Below are 25827 nucleotides of genomic sequence, written 5' to 3'. Positions count from 1 at the left end.
GTGATATTGAATTGTGTTTGGTTGTCAATGCAAGCAGAAGTTTGATTTCCTTGATATTGATATTTAGTTGCATTGACAACCAAAAATAATTCAATATCACTAAATACACTGTTCAAAAAAACTAAGGGAACACTTAAACACAATGTAACTCCAAGTTAATCACACTTCTGTGAAATCAAACTGTCCACTTAGGAAGCAACACTGATTGACAATAAATTTCACATGCTGTTGTGCAAAAACAAGACTCCATGAGGGTGGTATGAGGGCCCGACGTCCACAGGTGGGGGTTGTGCTTACAGCCCAACACCGTGCAGGACGTTTGGCATTTGCCAGAGAACACCAAGATTGGCAAATTCGCCACTGGCGCCCTGTGCTCTTCACAGATGAAAACAGGTTCACACTGAGCATGTGACAGACGTGACAGAGTCTGGAGACGCCGTGGAGTACGTTCTGCTGCCTGCAACATCCTCCAGCATGACCGGTTTGGCGGTGGGTCAGTCATGGTGTGGAGGGCCGCACAGCCCTCCATGTGCTCGCCAGAGGTAGCCTGACTGCCATTAGGTACCGCGATGAGATCCTCAGACCCCTTGTGAGACCATATGCTGGTGCGGTAGGCCCTGGGTTCCTCCTAATGCAAGACAATGCTAGACCTCATGTGGCTGGAGTGTGTCAGCAGTTTCTGCAAGAGGAAGGCATTGATGCTATGGACTGGCCCGCCCGTTCCCCAGACCTGAATCAAATTGAGCACATCTGGGAGATCATGTCTCGCTCCATCCACCAACGCCACGTTGCACCACAGACTGTCCAGGAGTTGGTGGATGCTTTAGTCCAGTACTTATTTTACACCATAATTTGCAAATAAATTAATTAAAAATCCTACAATATGATTATCCGGATTTTTTTTCTCATTTTGTCTGTCATAGTTGAAGTGTACCTATGATGAAAATTACAGGCCTCTTCTCATCTTTTTAAGTAGGAGAACTTGCACAATTGATGGTTGACCAAATACTTTTTTGCCCCACTGTATTTACAGCACAGATTACATGTCACAATACGTTGACAAATTACATTGAAATAACATTGATTCAACCAGTTGGTGACCAGTGGGAAGCCTCCTTAGTCATTAGAGTCAAACATATAATTTGACAGATAGAGACCTCAAGAGCTGTCCCAACCAGTTAAGCATTACCAGCAGGTGCAATGATTATAGAAAAAGGCAGCGAATCAGTGGTTCCTGCACCATAGACTGTCATTTCCTTTTGAGTTTAATTTGTTGTTGTTGTTGATATATCTGTATGATAATCTAGACATGGCCTACATGCAACAGTATCTCTTGCACTTTTGACATATTTTTCTTTAGATTATTTCATTAACATACAGTACAGTGGCTTGCGAAAGTATTAACCCCCCTTGGCATTTTTCCTATTTTGTTGCCTTACAACCTGGAATTAAAATAGATTTTTGGGTGGTTTGTATCAATTGATTTACACAACACTTCGAAGATCCAAATATTTTTAATTGAGAAAAAAAAACTAGAAATATAAGACAAAAAACGCACAAACTTGTGCGCGCATAACTATTCACCCCCCCAAGTCAATCATTCGTAGAGCCACCTTTAGCAGCAATTACAGCTGCCAGTCTCTTGGGGTATGTCTCTATGAACTTGAAACATCTAGCCACTGGAATGTTTGCCCATTCTTCAAGGCAAAACTGCTCCAGCTCCTTCAAGTTGGATGGGTACCGCTGGGAAACAGCAATCTTTAAGTCAAAACACATATTCTCAATTGGATTGAAGTCTGGGCTTTGACTAGGCCATTCCAAGACATTCAAATGTTTCCCTTAAATCACTTGAGTGCTGCTTTAGCAGTATGCTTAGGGTCATTGTCCTGCTGGAAGGTGAACCTCTGTCCCAGTCTCAAATCTCTAGAAAACTGAAACAGGTTTCCATCAAGAATTTCTCTGTATTAGCACCATCCATCATTCCTTCAATTCTGACCAATTTTCCAGTCCCTGCCGATGAAAAACATTCCCAGAGCATGATGCTGAAACCACCATGATACACTGTGTGGATGGTGTTCTCAGAGTGATGAGAGGTGTTGGGTTTGCGCCAGCCATAGCGTTTTCTTGATGGCCAAAAAGCTCAATTTTAGTCTCAACTGACCAGAGTACCTTCTTCCATATGTTTGGGGAGACTCCCACATGCCTTTGGAGAACACCAAATGGGTTTGCTTATTTTTTTCTTTAAGCAATGGCTTTTTTCTGGACACTCTTCCGTAAAGTCCAGCTCTGTGGCGTGTACGGCTTAAAGTGGTCCTCTCTTGGCAGGTTTGTTGTGGCGCCATATTCTTTCCATTTTTTTATAATGGATTTAAAATGGTGCTCCGTGGGATGTTCAAAGTTTCTGATATTTTTTTATAACCCAACCCTTATCTCTACTTCTCCAGAACTTTGTCCCTGACCTGTTTGGAGAGCTCCTTGGTCTTCATAGTGAAGCTTGCTTGGTGGTGTTGCAGACTCTGGGGCTTTTCAGAACAGGTTTATATATACTGAGATCATGTGACAGATCATGTGACACTTAAATAAAGTCCACCTGTGTATAATCTAACTAATTGTGTTACTTCTGAAGGTAATTGGTTGCACCAGATATTATTTAGAGGCTTTAGAGGCTTCACACACCATTTTTCAGTTTTATTTACTTAAGTTATTTTTTTCACTTCACCAATTTGGACTATTTTGTGTATGTCCATTACAAGAAATTGAAATAAAAAATCTATTTAAATTACAGGTTGTAATGCAACAAAATTGGAAAAACGCCAAGGGGGATGAAAACTTTTGCAAGGCACCGTACATCATGTTATTTCAAGTTATCCCTTTGGAGCGCAATATCACGTTGTTAAAAAAAGATGCCTAATTTGGGCATGCCTATAAGTTGGGCAATTGACAGCATTTAAAGCATATGCGTTCAGTGATTAATGATACCTTTAAAATATTTTATGCAATATTATCATCAAGTTATTTGATGCCTACGGTGCCAGAAGCTATTTAGAGAGTTGTTGAACGGGAGTGACGTGTGTTAATATAACGCAGGGTTTCCCAAACGTGGTCCTCGGAACCCCCATGGGGTGCACGTTTAGTTTTTTTGCCCTAGCACTACACAACTGATTCAAATAATGACATAATCAAACGTGCAATCTTGGAGTTTCGAGGACCGAGGTTGGGAAACACTGATATAACGGTAATAAAAATTACACTTTTAACAACAATTCAGTACCATATGCCTGTCATGCTATTTAAAATACCAGAATTTGAACAAAAAAATGATTATGAATGCCAACATATTAGGCATACGCATGTGATAGCAAAATTTCTGGAAATTTGTTTTAATACTGAAAAAAAAAATGATCTGTGAACAAAAGCATGAGATGAGCCTCCAGAGGGCTGTGCCCCGGGACTCCAAATGCAGTATTCTGGCCCAGTATAGAGTTCACAGCTGGGCTCATCTTGATTGGTTATTACCCATCATTTGCAACCATGTCAATGAGTGTCATCAATATCTTTCCTTTGTGGTACCTTAAACTGTTGTGATTACCAGCTAAGAAACTTTTATGAGTTGATTTTACTCCTGGCTCAAGAGTTTTTGTCTGGGCAGTGTCTTAACATCATCATAAAACCTACTCAGAGCTGGGAGTGTTTTTTGTCTTAAAACAGGTTTTTAACATGATTCCTAGGATATTTTCTGAGATGCTTTGTGGATACGGCTCAGGATTGCAAATCGACCATATTTTTTAATACTTTCAGCACAAAGCAATTATGAAACACAGTTGAAGTAAGTTGGATGGTTCACCCTTGGGAGCAATTTCCAAACGCCTGGCTTAAGGACTTAAGGAATGGCTTAAGGTCAACAAAGTCAAGGTATTGGAGTGGCCATCACAAAGCCCTGACCTCAATCCTTTAAAAGATTTGTGGGCAGAACTGAAATAGCGTGTGTGAGCGAGGTCTACAAACCTGACTCAGTTACACCAGCTCTGTCAGAGGAATGGGCCAACATTTACTCAACTTATTGTGGGAAGCTTGTGGAAGGCTACCCAAAATGTTTGACCCAAGTTAAACAATTTAAAGGCAATGTTACCAAATACATTTTGAGTGTATGTAAACTTCTCACCCACTGGGACTGTGATGAAATAAATAAAAACTCAATTAAATCACCTCTCTCTACTCTTATTCTGAGATTTCACATTCTTAAAATAAAGTTGCAGGGAATTTTTACTAGGATTAAATGTCAGGAATTGTGAAAAACTGAGTTTAAATGTATTTGGCAGAGGTGTATGTAAACTTCTGACTTCAACTGTATGAGTGAGATGTGAGCTATTCTTTCGAGCAATTTTTTTAAACTACAGACATTTGAAAGTGTCTTTCAACATAAAAACATTTTGATCCTGTGGATGGTGATCCACAATGTTTTCACAATGACATTATACGAAACCCCATTTTATCTTTCTTCATGTGCTGTTTTACTTTAAGCCGATACTAATCTACAGATATAGGATCTTAATTTGAGCCAGTTTGCTAACGCAGGAAAATAATCCTGCAGAAAAGGAAATGTTAATTGCCATTTTGTTTTAGGTTGATACATTTTTCGTAAAGGAAAATCAAGTCTGAAATTTCAATGTGTAAATTACAAAAGCCTTTTAAAACCTCAAATACACTAGAAATCCTGGAACAGGGTGATCAAATCAAGATCCTACACCTGTAAACGGCACATTATGTGTTTGTCTTGAACCAGCGGAAAGGACAGAATTTAAAAGACCACTTTATTGCTCCCTTAATGAGCACTGAGGCATGTATTTTTCCAAAAATGCATACTGTATGTTCTCCATTCCCTGACGAATAGCCAAATCGATCACCCTCCACACTAAGCAAAAAACATGAAGTCTTCCCACTATTGTCTTTAGTTGGTCACCATGTTGTCTAAAGAAAATTATTATTTCAAATGTTCACCCATCTTAAAGAGAAGAGGAGGAGCATTGAAAAATGAGTGCCAGTTGTGACCGACCGGCTCAAATCGGTCTTATGTAGCAAAATTTGATTATTATAATTTTTTTTACATTGTGTAAAAGTAGAGACTGAGAGATACAAAATGGTATATCATACACTGCAGTTGGGAAAGTAATTCGGCTTTGAAAGTTGATAAACTTGAAACTCACTTTTGAGAAAATGGCCTTTGAATGTTTTGGTACTACTACTGGAGAGCCCCTTTGTCTAAAAAAAGAAAAAAAGGCAGCGAATCAGTGGTTCCTGCACCATAGACTGTCATTTCCTTTTGAGTTTAATTTTTGTTGTTGTTGATATATCTTTATGATAATCTAGACATGGCCTACATGCAACAGTATCTCTTGCACTTTTGACATATATTTTTCTTTAGATTATTTCATTAACATGCAGTACAGTGGCTTGCGAAAGTATTAACCCCCCTTGGCATTTTTCCTATTTTGTTGCCTTACAACCTGGAATTAAAATAGATTTTTGGGTGGTTTGTATCAATTGATTTACACAACACTTCGAAGATCCAAATATTTTTAATTGAGAAAAAAAAACAAGAAATATAAGACAAAAAAAACGCACAAACTTGTGCGCGCATAACTATTCACCCCCCCAAGTCAATCATTCGTAGAGCCACCTTTAGCAGCAATTACAGCTGCCAGTCTCTTGGGGTATGTCTCTATGAACTTGAAACATCTAGCCACTGGAATGTTTGCCCATTCTTCAAGGCAAAACTGCTCCAGCAACATGTTCAATTTGGTTTAAATAACGTAAAAACACTGTGTTGGAGAAGAAAGTAGAAGTGCAATATGTGCCATGTAAGAAAGCTAATGTTTAAGTTCCTTGCTCAGAACATGAGAACATATGAAAGCTGGTGGTTCCTTTTAACATGAGTCTTCAATATGCCCAGGTAAGAAGTTTTAGGTTGAAGTAATTATAGGAATTATAGGACTATTTCTCTCTATACCATTTGTATTTCATTAATCTTTGACTATTGGATGTTCTTATAGGCACTTTACTATTGCCAGTGTAACAGTATAGCTTCCGTCCCTCTCCTCGCCCCTACCTGGACTCGAACCAGGAACACATTGACAACAGCCACCCTCGAAGCAGCGTTACCCATACAGAGCAAGGGGAACAACCACTCCCAAGTCTCAAAGCGAGTGACGTTTGAAACGCTATTAGCGCACACCCCGCTAACTAGCTAGCCATTTCACATCGGTTACTCCAGCCTAATCTAGGGAGTTGATAGGCTTGAAGTCATAAACAGCGCAATGCTTCGAAGAGCTGCTGACAAAACGCACAAAAGTGCTGTTTGGATGAATGCTTACGAGCCTGCTGCTGCCAACCACCGCTCAGTCAGACTGCTCTATCAAATCATAGACTTAGTTATAACATAATAACACACAGAAATACGAGCCTTAGGTCATTAATATGGTCGAATCCGGAAACTGTCATCTCGAAAACAAGTCGTTTATTCTTTCAGTGAAATACGGAACCGTTACGTATTTTATCTAACGGGTGGCATCCCTATGTCTAAATATTCCTATTACATTGCATAACCTTCAATGTTATGTCATAATTACGAAATATTCTGGCAAATTAGGCAGCCCAAACTGTTGCATATACACTGACTCTGCGTGCAATGAATGCAAGAGAAGTGACACAGTTTCACCTGGTTAATATTGCCTGCTAACCTGGATTTCTTTTAGCTAAATATGCAGGTTTAAAAATATATACTTCTGTGTATTGATTTTAAGAAAGGCATTGATGTTTATGGTTAGGTACACATTGCAGCAACGACAGTCCTTTTTCACGAATATGCACAGCATCGATTATATGCAATGCAGGACACACTAGATAAACTAGTAATATCAACTATGTGTCGTTAACTAGTGAGGATTGATTGATTGTTTTTTATAAACTAAGTTTAATGCTAGCTAGCAACTTACCTTGGCTTACTGCATTCGCGTAACATGCAGCCTTCTCGTGGAGTGCAATGTAATCAGGTAGTTAGAGTGTTGGACTAGTTAACTGTAAGGTTGCAAGATTGAATCCCAGAGCTGACAATGTAAAAATCTGTCGTTCTGCCCCTGAACAAGGCAGTTAACCCACCGTTCCTAGGCCGTCATTGAAAATAAGAATGTGTTCTTAACTGACTTTCCTAGTTAAATAAAGATTAAATAAAGGTGTAAAAAAATGAAAATGTATATATATATTTTTAAAATCGGCCAAATCGGTGTCCAAAAATACCAATTTCCGATTGTTATGAAAACTTGAAATCGCCCTAATTAATCGTCCATTCCGATTAATCGGTCGACCTCTTTTGAAGATGTAATCCGGAGACAATTTTTTCTCCATCTCTTTAGCTATCATACAGGAATTACGCTGATTCAAAGCTTGGTCCTCCAGAAAGTGATGAGCAACACTTATGCTGTTTTACTACGCACTACCTTTTTTTAAAGCCGTGTTAGAACAGATTACCTACACATACTGCCCATCGCAAATAGACAGAAACGCGCTATATGGCAGACCAATCCAAACTCATCTTTCGGCATGTCCAGCCCAATCATTATCTCAGCCAATCATGGCTAGCGGGAAGGTTGGTGACTTTTTCTGTGGCTAAACCAACTAGGCTCAAAATTTAACAACTTCATTTGTATTTACAGATGGCATTTACAGTTTGTTATTTAGGCACATGAAAGTTCACGTTCGAGAAGGCACTTGAGCTTAGTTTCCTTTAACTGGTCACAATTGTCATGTCGGGGAGAATCTGATCATTCAGAGATCAATAGACTTAAAGAAACCATATTTCATGACAAAGAACTTAAATACAGTGCATTTGGAAAATATTCATAAACCTTGAAAATTCCACATTTTGTTACATTTAAAAATAAATAAATATCAATCTACACACAATACCCCATATTGACGAAGTCACAACAGGTTGACATTTTTGCAAATGTATTAATAAAAAATAAAAATAAATACCTTTTTTCCCCCATAAGTATTAAGACACTTTGCTATGAGACTCGAAATTGAGCTCAGGTACATCCTGTTTCCATTGATCATCCTTGACATGTTTCTCCAAATCATTGGAGTATACCTGTGGTAAATTCAATTGATTGGACATCATTTGGAAAGGCACACACCTGTCTATATAAGGTCCCACAGTTGAAAGTGCATAACAGAGCACCAAGCCATGAGGTCAAAGGAATTGGGGAACAGGAAGGGTACCAAAACATTTCTGCAGCATTGATGGTCCCCAAGAACAGTGTTCTCCATCATTCTTAAATGGAAGAAGTTTGGAACCACCAACACTCTTCCTAGAGCTGGCCGCCCGGCCAAACTGACCAATCGGGGGATAAGGGCCTGGTCAGGGAGGTGACCAAGAGCCCAATGGTCACTCTGACAGAGTTATTCAGTGGAGATTGGAGAAACTTCCAGAAGGACAACCATTGAGTGGACAGATGGAAGCCACTCCTAAGTAAAAGGCACATGACAGCCCACATGGAGTTTGCCAAAAGGCACCTATAGACTCTTAGGCCATGAAGAACAAGATTCTCTGGTGTGATGAAACCAAGATTGAACTCTTTGTCCTGAATGCCAAGCATCACGTCTGGAAGAAACCTGGCACCATCCCTATTGTGAAGCATGGTGGTGGGACTGGGAGACTAATCAGGATTGAGGGAAAGATGAACGGAGCAAAGTACAGAAAGATCCATGATATAAACCTGCTCCAGACACTTAGGACCTCAGACTGGGGGCGAAGGTTACATTTACATTTAACATTTAAGTCATTTAGCAGACGCTCTTATCCAGAGCGACTTACAAATTGGTGCATTCACCTTATGGCATCCAGGTTCACACCGTCCAACAGGGCAATGGCCCTAATCACACAACCAAGACAACGCAGGAGTGGCTTTGGGACAAGTCTCTGAATGTCCTTGAGTGGCCCAGCCAGAGCCCGGACTTGAACCAGATCGAACATCTCTGGAGAGGCCTGAAAATAGCTCCCCAGCAACGCTCCACATAAAACCTGACAGAGCTTGAGAGGACCTGCAGAGAAGAATGGGAGAAACTCACCAAATACAGGTGTGCCAAGGTTGTAGTGTCATACCCAAGAAGACTCTAAGCTGTAATCGCTGCCAAAGGTGCTTTATCAAAGTAATGAGTAAAGGGTCTGAATAATTATGTAAGTGTGACATTTACAAGGGTATTTGTTTATATGAATTTGCAAAAATGTATAAAAACCCGTTTTTGCTTTGTCATTATGGGGAATTGTCTGTAGATTGACGAGGGGGGGACGGATAATTTAATCGATTTAATCCATAAGGCTGTAACGTAACACTTTCAGAAGGCACTGTATGTCCTCTACCATTAGCAACTGTAATTTAATTTCTACGGTAAACTAGTTTAAATTGAATAGACAGAGAACAGAACTACCGCAACGTTACTTTTGTACCTGATGGTGGGGCGGGAGTAACACAGCCTTGGGCCAGAAGTAACAGCTAGTGAAAAGTGCACACTATCTATCTTACGTTCAGGTTTGTAATGCTTGTTATTTTCAACAAATGTACAATCAGCCATAATTTCATGTTTGTGTCGATTTGAATAATTAATGCTATAGGTTAGAAATTTAAATTAACCATCATTTTCTCATCTCACTTTAATTGGAATGTAGTAGATGTTTTTCACCATTTTCAATGACTATTCATGCTTAGCCCTACCAATTAGGTGCACTTCAACTGTCCTTGTCATGCATGCTCCTCGTTCTGTCCCTGAACAGGCAGTTAACCCACTGTTCCTAGGCTGTCATTGAAAATAAGAATTTGTTCTTAACTGACTTGCCTAGTTAAATAAAGGTAAATAAAAAATAAATGTGAGAAGCTGATCCATCAAGTCAATGAAAGTATAATTCCAATAATTCCATAATTTTAAAACATGAAATAATTTCTTGATATTTTGCTAACATTCTAAAATAAATATGAACTAGAACTATATGAACTGGCCTGTTAAGAAATTTTTGAAATGTTATTCCAGGTAATCAGTTTACATTGTGTTACTTTCATCCTTCCAGTCTCCCCTGAAACGTATCCCAGGCTAACCCCTGAGACTAGCTAGCATGATAGGGTTTCCGTTAGGGTGGAATGGAAAATATGGCACTGTACAACGTGACGGTCGGGTGTAGGCTACAGTACTAAGCATAACATTTCCACACCCTAATTGCAAACTGGCCCAAATCAGAATAGATAGAGGAGTGTGAGGCTACAGTGCACAAGAGCAAGAGGACAAGTACATTAGAGTGTCTAGTTTGAGAAAGACGCCTCACAAGTCCTCAACTGGTAGCTACATTAAATAGTACCCGCGAAAACACCAGGAGGTAAGGCAATAAATAAGCCGTAGTGGTGAAATAATTACAATTTAGCATTAACACTGGAGTGATAGATGTGCAAGTAGAGATACTGGGGTGCAAAAGAGCAAGAAGATAAATAATATGGGGATGAGGTAGTTGGGTGGGCTATTTACAGATGGGCTGCGTACAGGTGCAATGATATGTAAGCTGCTCTGACAGCTGATGCTTAAAGTTAGAGAGGGAGATATAGGACTCCAGCTTCAGTGCAGCCTTTTGCAATTCGTTCCAGTCATTGTCAGCAGAGAACTGGAAGGAAAGGCGGCCAAAGGAAGTGTTGGCTTTGGGGATGACCAGTGAAATATACCTGCTGGAGCGCGTGCTACGGGTGGGTGTTACTATGTTGACCAGTGAGCTGAGATAAAGCGGGGCTTTACCTAGCAAAGACTTATAGATGACCTGGAGCCAGTGGGTTTGGCAACAAAAATGTAGCGAGGGCCTACAGGTCGCAGTGGTGGGTAGTATATGGGGATTTGGTGACAAAACGCATGGCACTGTGATAGACTACATCCAATTTGCTGAGTAAAGTATTTTGGGCTATTTTGAAAATGACATCGCCAAAGTCCAGGATCAGTAGGGTAGTCAGTTTTACGAGGGTATGCTTGGCAGCTTTCATGAAGGAGGCCTTGTTGCCAATTCTAGATTTAATTTTGGATTGGAGATGCTTTATGTGAGTCTGGAAGGAGAGTTTACATTCTAACCAGACAAAGGTATTTGTAGTTGTCCACATATTCAAAGTCAAAACCATCCAGAGTAGTGAAGCTAGTCGGGTGGGCGAGTGCAGGCAGCAATTGTTTGAAGATCATGCATCTAGTGTTTAAAAGCAGTTGGAGGCCACGGAAGGAGTGTTGAATGGCATTGAAGCTTGTTTGGAGGTTTGTTAACACAGTGTCCAAAGAAAGGCCAGATGTATACAGAAAGTTGGTCATATGGGTAGAGGCGGATCAGAGAATCACAAGCAGCAAGAGCGACATCATTGATATAAACAGAGAAAAGAGTCGGCCTGAGAATTGAAGCCTGTGGCACCCCCATAGAGACTGCCAGAGGTCCGGACAACAGGCCCTCCGATTTGACACACTGAAATCTGTCTGAGAAGTAGTTGGTGAACCAGGCGAGGCAGTCATTTGAGAAACAAAAGGCTATTGAGTCTGCCGATAAGAATGCGGTGATAGACAGATTCGAAAGTCTTGGCCAACTATTGTTTACAACCAATACTCCCGAGTGGGCTCCCAAGTGGCGCAGCAGTCTAAGGCAATGCATCTCAGTGCTAGAGGAGTCACAACGGACCCAGGCTGATTCTAGGCTGTATCACACCCGGCCGTGATTGGGAGTCCCATAGGGCGGCGCACAATTGGCCCAGCGTCGTCCGGGTTAGGGTTTGGCCGGGGCAGGCCGTCATGGTAAATAAGAATTTGTTCTTAACTGACTTGCCTTGTTAAATAAAGGTAAAATATATATTTTTTTAAATACAAACTAAGTCAAGCTGAAGTGTCTGCCAGACATAATGGTCCCACCTGCAGACAGTCGAGCTTGTATTTATAGGGCTTGTCCCAGTTTCCTTGAGGAATCTCCACTACCTGCACAGCAAAATCAGGCCACAGTTGTTGTTTGCTATTGAGGACACTGTAGAGCGATGGACTCAGGCCAAAAGCTAGTTATACAAAGACAAGTCTAAGGTACAAGAAGTAGGGTATTAACCATATAGAGGAAATGCCTAGCAACTATCACTATATCTGAAGCAGTACTGGATTGGTTCCTATGTTGAATTAGGTCTAGTCAATAGAAATCACTAGCAAATAAGAACATAGACTTTTCAAGAGATGGCTTGAAATTAGGGTGCTATTAAAAAGTTCAAAGCACTTCACATATTTTCTCCTCACTTTCTTTCTATCCCTCTTGTGGTCTTTCTCCACTCCCACATCTTTCTGCTATGAAGTTCATTCGGACATTGTCAGTTGGATGACAGATTGATTCATCTGTAAAACAAACAGATCTGAAAAAATCTATTTGTTGTGGTTCATTTATTGGGTTGAATGGCATCACATCCTCTCGATGGAGATACATTGCATTGTGATGTTGATTGCTTGTAGTTGCTCTGTAATAAGAATTACATGAAATCTGTTATTTTGGGAAAAAAAATGGAAAAACAAATATGTCACCTTTATTTAACCAGGTAGGCAAGTTGAGAACAAATTCTCATTTACAATTGCGACCTGGCCAAGATAATGCAAACCAGTTCGACACATACAACAACACAGAGTTTCACAAGGAGTAAAACAAACATACAGTCAATAATACGGTAGAAAAATAAGTCTATATACAATGTGAGCCAGTGAGGTAAGGGAGGTAAAGGCAAAAAAAGGCCATGGTGGCGAAGTAAATACAATAAAGCAAGTATGGAATGGAAACACTGGAATGGTAGATTTGCAGTGGAAGAATGTGCAAAGTAGAGATAGATATAATGGGGTGCAAAGGAGCTAAATAAATAAATAAATACAGTAGGGAAAGATGTAGTTGTTTGGGCTAAATTACAGATGGGCTATGCACAGGTGCAGTAATCTGTGAGCTGCTCTGACAGCTGGTGTTTAAAGCTAGTGAGGGAGATAAGTGTTTCCAGTTTCAGAGATTTTTGTAGTTCGTTCCAGTCATTGGCAGCAGAGAACTGGAAGGAGAGGCGGCCAAAGGAAGAATTGGTTTTGGGGGTGACCAGAGAGATATACTTGCTGGAGCGCGTGCTACAGGTGGGTGCTGCTATGGTGACCAGTGAGCTGAGACACAGCGAGAAAAGAATGATCACTCGCAATAAGTCGTTCAGATGAATGTGGAAGTAATGAAAAAGCAAACATTTAGCGCAAAAAACTAAGCCCCAAAATTTTTCCAATTTAGAATCTAGTTATTTGGGATGGATTGAAATTGACAGAATTATTACCTGGAAGAAATGGGGGAGGTCCATGCTTTTTCAAATTAAATCAAGGGGAGGTATTTATTTTTTAATCTAGTCCAGGTTTGGATTATGTCATTTGTAATTTATCAAATTTAAACATTTCTCAGTGTTTAAGAAAATAGCCGCTCATCTCTGATTCTCCGCTGGGCATGCAATATCAAGTGCGCTTATAGGCCAATTAGTGTGGTCGCAATCAAAAGCTATAGGCTACGAAGGGCATGCTCAGAGAAGACCACAGGAAAGTTAGATTTCTAAGATAGCCGCTGAGATGGGGTAAATACAAAAAGGCTGCATTACACACAGCAATTGATATTCCAACCCTGAACCCCCTGGCCTGCTCTACTGTTGCTAATCTAAACCGTTTTTTTTGTGTGCTTCCAATGGCTGTGCTTCCCATGGCTGTGCTGTGTCGAACTACGGTGGCAGTTCAGGAGTAGAGTCAAAGGCTTCTTCACCAATTTATTTTTGATTAGGCCTAGTCCAAAAAATGCACGATATTGCGCATGGACTAGCCTATATTCTGTTCAGTTTGAGGAGACCGCAAAGATGAGAAGGAGGACCGTAAGGTCAACTTTGTTAGCTTGCTACTACGATAATTTATTTATTTCTTGCCCATGATGAATTTATCAGTTATTGACCTCACAATAAGCCAGATTCGAGTAATTTACCTTGTTGTGCTGAAACTTGAAGCAGCTGCAGCGGAACAATCAAATGGAAATTAGGGGTAGGGTAGGCATAATTCAAGTAGGCATAATTCATTTCAACAGTCATTTTAATTAGACTTTACTAACAATAAGAGGATTTTGTGTTGGAGCCTATTCTTTCCTATTTAAGAAAGAGGTAGGGCTACCTGTTTGAAAGACGAAATTAGGCTATAGGTTACGACAGTGTATTCGAAAAGTATTCAGACCCCTTGACTTTTTCCACATTTTGTTATGTTACATCCTTATTCTAAAATGGATTAAATTGTTTTTTCCCTCATCAATCTACACACAATTCCCCATAACGACAAAGCAAAACAGGTTTTTAGAAATGTTTGCAAATGCATTCAACACAAGAAATGTAACTATCACATTTACATTAGTATTCAGACACTTTACACTCAGTACTTTGATGACACACCTTTGGCAGCGATTACAGAGTTGAGTCTTTTGGGGTATGACACTACAAGCTTGGCACATCTGTATTTGGGGAGTGTCTCCCATTCTTCTCTGCAGATCCGCTCAAGCTCCAACAGCGTCGCTGCACAGCTAGAAGCTTTTGAGGAGCCTTTAGGTTCTAGACTTGGTGCCCGGCACCACTTGCCTTGCGGTATTAGAGAAAACAGTCTACTTGGTTGACTGGAGTCTCTGACAATTATATGGGCTTTCCTCTGACACCGCCTATCATATACAGTCGAAGTCGGAAGTTTACATACACTTAGGTTGGAGTCATTAAATCTCCCTTTCAAACACTCCACAAATGTCTTGTTAACAAACTATAGTCCTGGCAAGTCGATTAGGACATCTACTTTGTGCACGACAAGTAATTTTTCCAACAATTGTTTACAGACAGATTATTTCACTTATAATTCACTGTATCACAATTCCAGTGGGTCAGAAGTTTATATATATTACATTGATTGTGCCTTTAAACAGCTTGGAAAATTCCAGAAAATGATGTCATGGCTTTAGAAGCTTCTGATAGGCTAATTGGCATCATTTGAGTCAATTGGAGGTGTACATGTGGATGTATTTCAAGGCCTACCTTCGAACTCAGTGCCTCTTTGCTTGACATCATGGGAAAATTAAAAGAAATCAGCCAAGACCTTGGAAAATAATTTACTTCCACAAGTCTGGTTCATCCTTGGGTGCAATTTCCAAACACTTCAGGTACCACATTCATCTGTACAAACAATAACACGCAAATATAAACACCATGGGACCACGCAGCCGTCATACCGCTCAGGTCTCCTAGAGAACGTACTTTGGTGTGAAAAGTGCAAATCAATGCCAGAACAACAGCAAAGGACCTTGTGTAGATGCTGCAGGAAACAGGTACAAAAGTATCTATATCCACAGTAAAACAAGTCCTATATCGACATAACCTGAAAGGCAGCTCAGCAATGAAGAAAGCACTGCTCCAAAACCGCCCTTTAAAAAAAGAACACCATCCCAACTGTGAACCACGGGGTGGCAGCATCATGTTGTGGGGGTGCTTTGCTACAGGAGAGACTGGTGCACTTCACAAAATAGATGGCAACATGAGGAAGGAAAATTACGTGGATATATTGAAGCAACATCTCAAAACATCAGTCAGGAAGTTAAAGCTTGGTCACAAATGGGTCTTCCAAATGGACAATGACCCCAAGCATACTTCCAAAGTTGTGGAAAAACGGCTTAAGGACAACAAAGTCAAGCTATTGGTGTGGCCATCATAAAGCCCTGACCTCAATCCCGTAGAAAATGTGTGGTCAGAACTGAAAAAGCGTGTGCGAGCAAGGAGGCCTACAAACCTGATTGGGTTACGCCAGCTCTGCCAGGAGGAATCGGACAAAATTCACCCAACTTATTGTGGGAAGCTTGTGGAAGGCTTGCCAAAACATTTAACCCAAGTTAAGCAATGTAAAGGCTATGCTAAATACTAATTGAGGCTAAGCCAAATACTAATTGAGTGTATGTAAACTCCTGACCCACTGGGAATGAGATTAAAGAAATAAAAGCTGAAATAAATCACTCGCAACTATTATTCTGACATTTCACATTCTTACAATAAAGTGATGATCCTAACTGACCTAAAACAGGGGATTTTTACTGGGATTAAATGTCAGGAATTGTGAAAAACAGAGTTTAAATGTACTTGGCTAAGGTGTATGTAAACTTCCGACTTAGGTCCTCGAAGGCAGTAAGCTTGGCCACAGTGATGTACTGGGCCGTTCACACTACGATCTGTAGCACCTTATGGTCAGATGCCATACCAGGCGGTGATGCAACTGGTCAGGATGCTCTCAATGGTGCAGCTAGAGAACCTTTTGAGGATCTGGAGACATTGCACAACCTTCAATGTTATGTCATAATTACGTCAAATTCAGGGAAATTAGGCAGCCCAAACTGTTGCATATACACTGACTCTGCGTGCAATGAACGCAAGAGAAGTGACAATTTCACCTGGTTAATATTGCCTGCTAACCTGGATTTCTTTTAGCTAAATATGCAGGTTTAAAAATATATACTTCTTTGTATTGATTTTAAGAAAGGCATTGCTGTTTATGGTTAGGTACACATTGGAGCAACGACAGTCCTTTTTCATGAATACACACCGCATCGATTATATGCAACGCAGGACACGCTAGATAAACTAGTAATATCATCAACCATGTGTCGTTAACTCGTGATTATGATTGATTGATTGTTTTTTATAAGATCAGTTTTATGCTAACTAGCAACTTACCTTGGCTTACTGCATTCGCGTAACAGGCAGGCTCGTGGAGTTCAATGTAATCAGGTGGTTAGAGCGTTGGACTAAGGTTGCAAGATTGAATCCCAGAGCTGACAAGGTAAAAATCTGTCGTTCTGCCCCTGAACAAGGCAGTTAACCCACCGTTCCTGGGCCGTCATTGAAAATAAGAATGTGTTCTTAACTGACTTGCCAAGTTAAATAAAGATTAAATAAAGAGGGATGTGTTTAGTCCCAGAGTCCTTAGCTTAGTGATGAGCTTCGTGGGCACTATGGTGTTGAATGCTGAGCTGTAGTCAATGAACTTCATGGCTACCGACGTGAGTGCCAAGGGGGCGTTAATCATTTAGGCAGGTTACCTTAGCTTTCTTGGGCACAGGGACTATGGTGGTCTGCTTGAAACATGTAGGTATTACAGACTCGGCCAGGGAGAGGTTGAAAATATCAGTGAAGGCACTTGACAGTTGGTCCGCGCATGCTTTGAGTACACATCCTGGTAATCCAGCTGGTCCAGGGGCCTTGTGAATGTTGACCTGTTTAAAGGTTTTGTTCACATCGGAGAGCATTATCACACAGTCATCCAGAACAGCTGGTGCTCTCATGCAAGCCTCAGTGTTGCTTGCCTCGAAGCGAGCGTAAAAGGCATTTAGCTCGTCTGGTAGGCTCGCATCACTGGGCAGCTCGCAGCTCCCTTTGTAATCTGTAATAGTTTTCAGGCCCTGCTACATCCGACGAGCCGGTATAGTACGATTCAATCTTAATCCTGTATTGACGCTTTGCTTGTTTGATAGTTCATCTGCAGGCACAGCGGGATTTCTTATAAGCGTCCGGATTAGTATCCCGCTCCTTGAAAGCAGCAGCTCTAGCCTTTAGCTCGATGCAGATGGTGCCTGTAATCCATGGTTTCTGGTTGGGATATGTACATACAGTCACTGTGGGGACGACGTCATCGATGCACTTATTGATGAAGCCGACGACTGAGGTGGTGTATTCCTCAATGCCATTGGATGAATCGCGGAACATATTCCAGTCTGTGCTAGCAAAACAGTCCTGTAGTGTAGCATCCGCATCATCTGAACACTTCCGTATTGAGCGAGTCACTGGAACTTCCAGCGACTCGCTTTTTGCTTGTAAGCAGGAATCAGGAGTATAGAATTATGGTCAGATTTGCCAAATGGAGGGCAGGGGAGAGCTTTGTATGCATCTGTGTGTGTGTGTGGTGTAAAGGTGGTCTAGGAATATTTTTCTCTGGTTGCACATGTGACAACTGGTAAAAATTTGGTAAAACATATTTAATTTGCCTGCATTAAAGTCCCCAGCCACTAGGAGCACCGCTTCTGAGTGAGAATTTTCTTCTTTGCTTATGGCCTTAGAGTTGGTTGAGAGTGGTCTTCATGCCAGCTTCGTTTTGTGGTGGTAAATAGACAGCTACGAATAATACAGATGAGAACTCTCTTGGTAGATAATGTGGTCTGCAACTTATCATAAAGTACTCAGGCGAGCAATACCTTGAGACCTCTAATATTAGACCCCAAAAAATACAAAATAGCACAATTGGTTGGGAGAATGTAAAACGTCAGCAAGATCTTCGGCACCATTTTTCAATACTGCAGAAATGTTTTGGTACCCTTCCCCAGATCTGTGCCTCGACACAATCCTGTCTCTGTGCTCTAGGGACAATTCCTTTGATCTCATGGCTTGGTTTTTGCTCTGACATGCACTGTCAATTGTAGGACCTTATAGAGACAGGTGTGTGCCTTTCCAAATCATGTCCACTCAATTGAATTTACCACAGGTGGACTCCCATCAAATTGCACAAACATCTCAAGGATAGGCAATGGAAACAGGATGCACCTGAGCTCAATTGAGTCTCATAGCAAAGTGTCTGAATACTTATGTAAATAAGGTTGTGCTGTTTTTGACTTTGACTAAATTTGCTAAAATTTCAAGAAACCTAGTTTCACTTTGTCATTATGGGGTAGTGTTTGTAGATTTAATGAGGGGGAAAAGATATTTAAAAACTATTTTAGAATAAGGCTGTAACGTAACAACATGTGAAAAGGAAAGGGGTCTGAATATTTTCCAAATGCACTGTATATCCATAGATTTGTCGGGCAATTCCTCCACCCACCATGCACTCTTTAAATAACACTGACTGTCACTGGTGTAGAGAGGAGTAGGCAGGAGGTAGTTGCAGGTTTAAAACCATAGAACGAAGCAGGACGAATCCCAAATGCTGTTGTGCTCAAAATATATCTTCATAAACAAAAAGGCACAGGGCAAACCCAAAGTATTAAGTACTCAGGAAAATGTAGGAGATTTCTCTCAGGAAAACAAGTAACATTTTCAATGATAGACAAAGACAAATGGTAAAGGGAGTATATATACAGTGATAGAGTGAGGATTGGAACCAAGTGTGTGTAATGATGATGAGACAAGTCTGGGGTTGATGAGTGAAGGGCGTGTGCCAGCAGTAGGTTCGGCAGCAGCTAGAAGGCCGGCGGACGCCGAACACCTGAGCTGGAGTGGAGAGGGAGCCAAAGCGAATGCAGGTGTGACACTGACACAGAGGTAGGCTAAATTAAACCAAGACTTGAATGGAGGGTTTGACAGTGTAATCCGTAGGCCTACCATTTATTAAAGAAAATAGCAAAAAGCACAGGCTTACCTGTGCTTAGCTTAAGATAAACGGATTCGATTAAATAAAGTGTTCTATGACGGCGCTTTTGTTTGAGATGCTTTATGCTAGAAACAATGTAAAATGTAAAATAATGTAAAATACATGAATCCGATGCATATGGGAATATAACCGTTCCTTTTCTGACATTCGGAGGATGATCTACAGCCTTCTATAGCCGAGGAGACAAAAAAAAATAGACTTTGCTTGGTGAGTACTCAAATTCTGTCACTAGCAATTGATTATGCTATTCACTTCATGTACAAAATAAGATATTTAAACCTAGACAGCTTTTAGGGAAGCACTTGTGACCTTCTCTCATTGGGTTAAGCCACAGAAGTGTAGCCAGCAGTTAAAGCTTCCACTTTTCTGTCGGTAGGCCTACTCTTGTCTGGGGAAGAAAGGTAGGCCTACCTTTTGACAGTACCATGCTCAGATTCCTAATAATGTCTCAACTTTCATTATTTCCAAACAGGGAGTTTAATTGCAAAGAAAACACACTGATTTGGCATTGGAGAAATATGATAAGTTGAACACATACTGTAGACCTACCTCTGTCCATGACTGGAATTGCATGAAATGCTTATGAAAAGACTGACCAAGAAATTAGGGTAAATGGTTGTTTTCTTTCAAGTTTTCAGGGAAGTTGTAGGTAATATATACATTTATTAAAGCGAGGGCCTCCATTTTAATTTCAGAGGTCTGATTTTCTCCATGTAACGGTTATTATAAATAACATTCACTCCTGTTGGTGTGACCCTGGCCATCTGTAAATAAAAGAAAAAAAAGAAAATCGTGCCGTCTGGTTTGTTTAATATAAGGAATTTTAAATGATTCATACTTTTACTGTCAATACTTTGGTAGTACAATTTGTAGTCCAGAACAGACTATGGGAGGCACACAGTACTACATAGAGCCATGACTACATGGAACTCAATTCTTCATCAATTTACTGACACAAGCAGTAAAATTAGATTTTAAAAAACTTTATGGAACAGCGGGGACTGTGAAGCAACACAAATATTGGCACAGACAGACACACACATACAATAACATACGCACTATACATACACATGGATTTACATACACATATGTGGTTGTGGTAGAGTAGGGGAGTGAGGGCTCACAGTGTGTTGTGAAATGTTTTGTAATTGCTGGACCCCAGGAAGAGTAGCTGCTTTAGCAGTAGCTAATGGGGACCCATAATAAATACAAATACAGTATTGTCCCATCGCTGCAACTCCCCATACGGACTCAGGAGAGGCAAAGAGCCATGCATCCTCCGAAACACGACCCTGCCAAGCCGCACTGCTTCTTGCACACTGCACACTGCTTAACCAGGAAGCCAGCTGCACCAATCTGTCCATACAACTGGTGTCCGTACAACTGGTGACCGAAGTCAGCGTGCACGCACCCAGCCCGCCACAAGGAGTCGCTAGAGCACAATAGCCGGCCAAACACGACACAGCCTGGGATCGAACCAGGGTCTGTAGTGATGCCTTAGACTGCTGCGCCACTCGGGAGGCCCATGATTTGTACTTTTACTTTTGATAATTAAGTATATTTTAGCAATTACATTTACTTTAAGTAGATTTAAGTACGGACAACAGTAAGTAGATTTAAAACCAAATACTTCTAGACTTTTCCTGAAGTAGTATTTTACTGGGTGACTTTCCCTTTTACTTGAGTCATAAATGACAATTGGGTCTTTTTTCCAACACTTAATATTGGGCACTGGCTTTCATTAGCAAGAGCTTTATTTTCTTCATTAGTGAAGCATAATGGCTGTCCTGAGTGTCTTTGCCTTATTGTGTTCGTTAATGAATAAAGTTAATAATATTATTGTTATTTGCAGGATATTTTTCATGAAAAGCTGTAGGTCTTAAAAGTGTGAGAGTTCCACAATCACTCTTCTACCCAAATCCCTGAGGCTCTTTGAAAGTAGTCCAATTGACACACAGCTTTTTAGAACTGACAAATCTATGCATTATTGCATCAAGACTGACATTGACATCTCACCTAACAATAACCATAGAGAAAGTCAAACTCAGAAACAATCTGCCTAATTATGTATTGCATGAGCTAAAAACATGCACACCAAATATATTCTAATATTCACAGAGCTTACAGTGGACTTAGTTACATTATGGTTTCATTAGCAAAATCATTGGTGTTGGAGTATCAATTACCAAACTCAATTGAATTTAAACCAGTATCCACACCCATCGGATGTAGTGATAAAGTGTCCATATCTATAAAAACCAAAGTTGCAAAGGTTGGGCCTAAAATAGTGTATAACAGATCATTCAAGAGGTTTTGTAGTGATTTCTACGTTGAAGATGTACAAAATATTTGCTGGTCTGTTGTGTGTATTGAAGACCAACCAGACACCGCACTTGACACATTTGTGAAATTGCTACTTCCAGTTACTGACAAGCATGTACCCATTCCTCACAAATCCTGGTAGGTATCATCAGTCTGGTGTTTTCTGTAATGACCTTAGTGATCACTGTTTTACAGCCTTTGTTTGCAATGACTGCTCAGTGAAACGACCTGTCCTGATTTGTCAGACACTTGCTAAAACCCTTTAATGAGCAAGCCTTCCTTCATGACCTGGCCCCAGTAAATTGGTATAGAATCAGCTTGATCCCCTCTGTCGAGGACGCTTGGACCATCTTTTTTTATATTTTCAGTGGTATTGTTAACAACAGGTTCAGCCCCTGGTTCGACCGTGATCTGGCAGAGTTACTCCACCACAAGAATTCCATTTGGCGAAAGGGACGGCAGACACACTCAGGCTGACTGGTTCTCGTTCAGGCAAATGAGAAATCAGTGCACTCAGGCTATCCTGAAGGCTAAAATTATTTACTTTAAAGGAGCAGTTCTCTCTGGAAAATGGTTAAAGCCCTGGAGAATAAACCCTCCTCCTCACAGCTGCCCATGTCCATTAATGTTGATGATGTGGTTGTTACTGACAAGGAGCACATGGCGGAGCTCTTTAATCACCACTTCATTAAGTCAGGATTCCCATTTGACTCAGCCATGTCTCCTTGCCATCCAACATTTCCTAATCTCCCACCCCTTCTAATGTGACTATCCCAAAGCCCCTCCCACTTTCCCCCTGCCCCACTGCAAAGTTTCTCCCTGCAGGCAGTCACTGAGTCCGAGGTGCTAAAAAAGCTCCTTAAACTTAACGCCAAAAAAACATCTGGGTCAGAAGGTTTAGACCCTTCTTTAACCTTTCTGTGATATGTGGGATGCTAGCATCCCACCTGGCCAAAAGCCAGGGAAAAAGCAGAGCGCCAAATTCAAATAAATTACTATAAAATCAAACCTTCGTTAAATCACACACGTAAGATACCAAATTAAAGCTAGACGTGTTGTGAATCCAGCCAACATGTCAGATTTTAAAAAGGCTTTTTGGCGAAAGCAAACAATGCTATTATCTGAGGATAGCACCTCCGTAAACAAAGTGAGAGAAGCATATGTCAACCCTGCAGGCGCGACACAGAATGCAGAAATAAAAACATAAATCATGCCTTACCTTTGTTGGCAGTCCAATATGTCCCATAAACATCACAAATTCTTATTTTGTTCGATTAATTCCGTTGATATATATCCAAAATGTCCATTTATTTGGCGCGTTTGATCCAGAAAAACACCGGTTCCAACTTGCACAACGTGACTACAAAATATCTCAAACGTTACCTGTAAACTTTGCCAAAACATTTCAAACCACTTTTGTAATACAACTTTAGGTATTTTCTAAAGTAAATAATCAATACAATTGAAGACGGGATGATCTGTGTTCAATACAGCAAGAAAACAAACTGACGCTACCTTTCTGGTCATGCTCCTCTACCAAACAGTACACTTGAAGTGACCCTCATTTTGAACAGGGCTACTTATTCATTCAAAACCTCAACCAATTTCTAAAGACTGGTGACATCCAGTGGAAGCGGTAGGAACTGCGAGAAGGTCCCTTGGAAATCTGGATTCCCAATGAAAGCTTATTGAAAAGAGAGTGACCACAAAAACAAAACAAAAAACAAATGTTTTTTCGTCGGGTTTTTCATTCTACATAAGTTCTGTTATACTCACAGACATGATTCAAACAGTTTTAGAAACTGCAGAGTGTTTTCTATCCAAATCTACTAATGATATGCATATCTTATCTTCTGGGGATGAGTAGCAGGCAGTTGAATTTGGGCATGCATTTCATCCGGACGTGAAAATACTGCCCCGTCACCAAGAAGTTAAGTTTGCTGCCCCCAACATCACCAAGCCTATCTCTGACGTGTTAAACCTGTCTCTCCTCTCTGGAGAGATTCCCATTGCTTGGAAGGCAGCCATGATGCACACTTTATTTAAAAGGGGAGATCAAGCTGATCCTAACTGTTATAGGCCAATTTCTATTTTGCCCTGTTTATCAAAAGTGTTGGAAAAATGTGTCAATAATCAACTGACAGGCTTTCTTGATGTCTATAGTATTCTCTTTTTATTGACTTGGCCAAATCTTTTGATACAGTAGGCCATTCCATTCTTATGGGCCAGCTAAGGAGTATTGGTGTCTCTGAGGGGTCTTTGGGCTGGTTTGCTAACTACCTTTCTCAAAGAGTGCAGTGTATAAAGTCAGAAAATCTGCTGTCAGCCACTGCCTGTCACCAAGGGAGTACCCCAAGGTTCGATCCTAGGCCCCACGCTCTTCCTAATTTACATCAACAACATAGCTCAGGCAGTAGGAAGCTCTCTCATACATTTATATGCCGATACAGTTTTATACTCTGGCCCCTCCCCGGACTTTGTGTTAACTTCTTATGGCTTGGGGGCAGTATTTCGACGTTTGGATGAGAAGCGTGTCCAAAGAAAACTGCCTGTTACTCAGGCCCAGAAGCTAGGATATGCATGTGGATTTGGATAGAAAACACTAAAGTTTCCAGAACTGTTCAAATAAATGTCTGTGAGTATAACGGAACTGATATGACAGGCAAAAACCTGAAGAAAATCCATCCGGAAGTGGGATTTTTTTTTTATGTGGGTAGTTTTCAATTGAATGCCTATAGAGTATCTAATGGGTTAGGACCCAGATTGCAGTTCTTATGGCTTCCCACGACATGTCAACAGTCTTTAGACATTTTTTCAGGCTTGTTTTCTGAAAGATGAAGAAGGAGACATTTCTGTCAGTGGACTGTAGAATCATGCAGTGCTGGTTTGCGCACGTGCCCTCGTGTGTGCCCTTCGTTGTTTTTCCTTTCTACTGAATACGCTATTGTCCAGTTGAAATATTAGCGATTATTTAGACAATTGACAACCTGAGGATTAATTATAAACATTGTTTGACATGTTTCGACAAACTTTACCGGTACTATTAGGATGTATTCGTCTGCATGTTTTGACTGCCTTTGAGCCAGTGGATTACTGAACAAAATGCGCCAACAAAAAACTGATTTTTTGGGATATAAAGAGGGACTTTAATGAACTAAACACACATATATTGTGTAGCTGGGACTACTACAACCAGAGGAAGATCTTCAAAGGTAAGTGATTAATTTTATCGCAATTTCTGACTTTCGTGACTCCTCTACTTGGTTGGAAAATGTTTGTATGCTTTTGTAAGTGGGGCACTGTCCTCAGATAATCGTATGGTATGCTTTTGCCGTAAAGCCTTCTTAAAATCTGACAAAGCGTCTGGATTAACAAGAAGTACATTTTTAAGCCGATGTATAACGCTTGTATTTTTATGAATGTTTATTATGACTATTTCTGTATTTTGAATTTGGGGCTCTGCAATTTCACCGGATGGGTCGATAGCGGAACTCCTGCGCCAGAAAGGTTCAAAGCTCTACAACAAAGCTTTCTTAGTGTGCAACAAGTTCTCTGCCTTTAACCTTGTTCGGAACACCTCCAAAACAAAGGTTATGTGGTTTGGAAAGAAGAATGCCACCTCTCCCCACCGGTGTGATTGCTACCTCTTGAGGGTTTAGAGCTCGAGGTAGTCACCTCATACAAGTACTTGGGAGTATGGCTAAACGGTACACTGTCCTTCTCTCAGCACAAAGCAAAGCTGTAGGCTAAGGTTAAATCTAGACTTGGTTTCCTCTATCGTAGTCGGTCCTCTTTCTCTGCAGCTGCCAAACTAACCCTGATTCAGATGACCATCCTACCAATGCTAGATTACGCCGTTGTAATTTATAGATCAGCAGGTAAGGGCGCTCTCGAGCGGCTGCACTCTATACTCCTCTGTAAACTGGTCATCTCTATATACCCATCGCAAGACCCACTGGTTGATGCTTATTTATAAAACAGTCTTCGGCCTCA

At 40.7% G+C, this 25827-nt stretch overlaps 1 protein-coding gene across 3 annotated transcripts in view; it reads right to left on the bottom strand.

The window, feature by feature from the left end:
- Window positions 1-25827, bottom strand: part of LOC118402606 (synaptotagmin-14) — a 150256-nt gene that overhangs the window by 113786 nt on the left and 10643 nt on the right. The window lies entirely within an intron of this gene.

This window comes from Oncorhynchus keta, chromosome 2 (genome assembly GCF_023373465.1).
Source record: "Oncorhynchus keta strain PuntledgeMale-10-30-2019 chromosome 2, Oket_V2, whole genome shotgun sequence".
NCBI lineage: Eukaryota > Metazoa > Chordata > Actinopteri > Salmoniformes > Salmonidae > Oncorhynchus > Oncorhynchus keta.
Note: the sequence above shows the minus strand (reverse complement) of the source record. Positions and strands in the feature narration are given on the sequence as shown.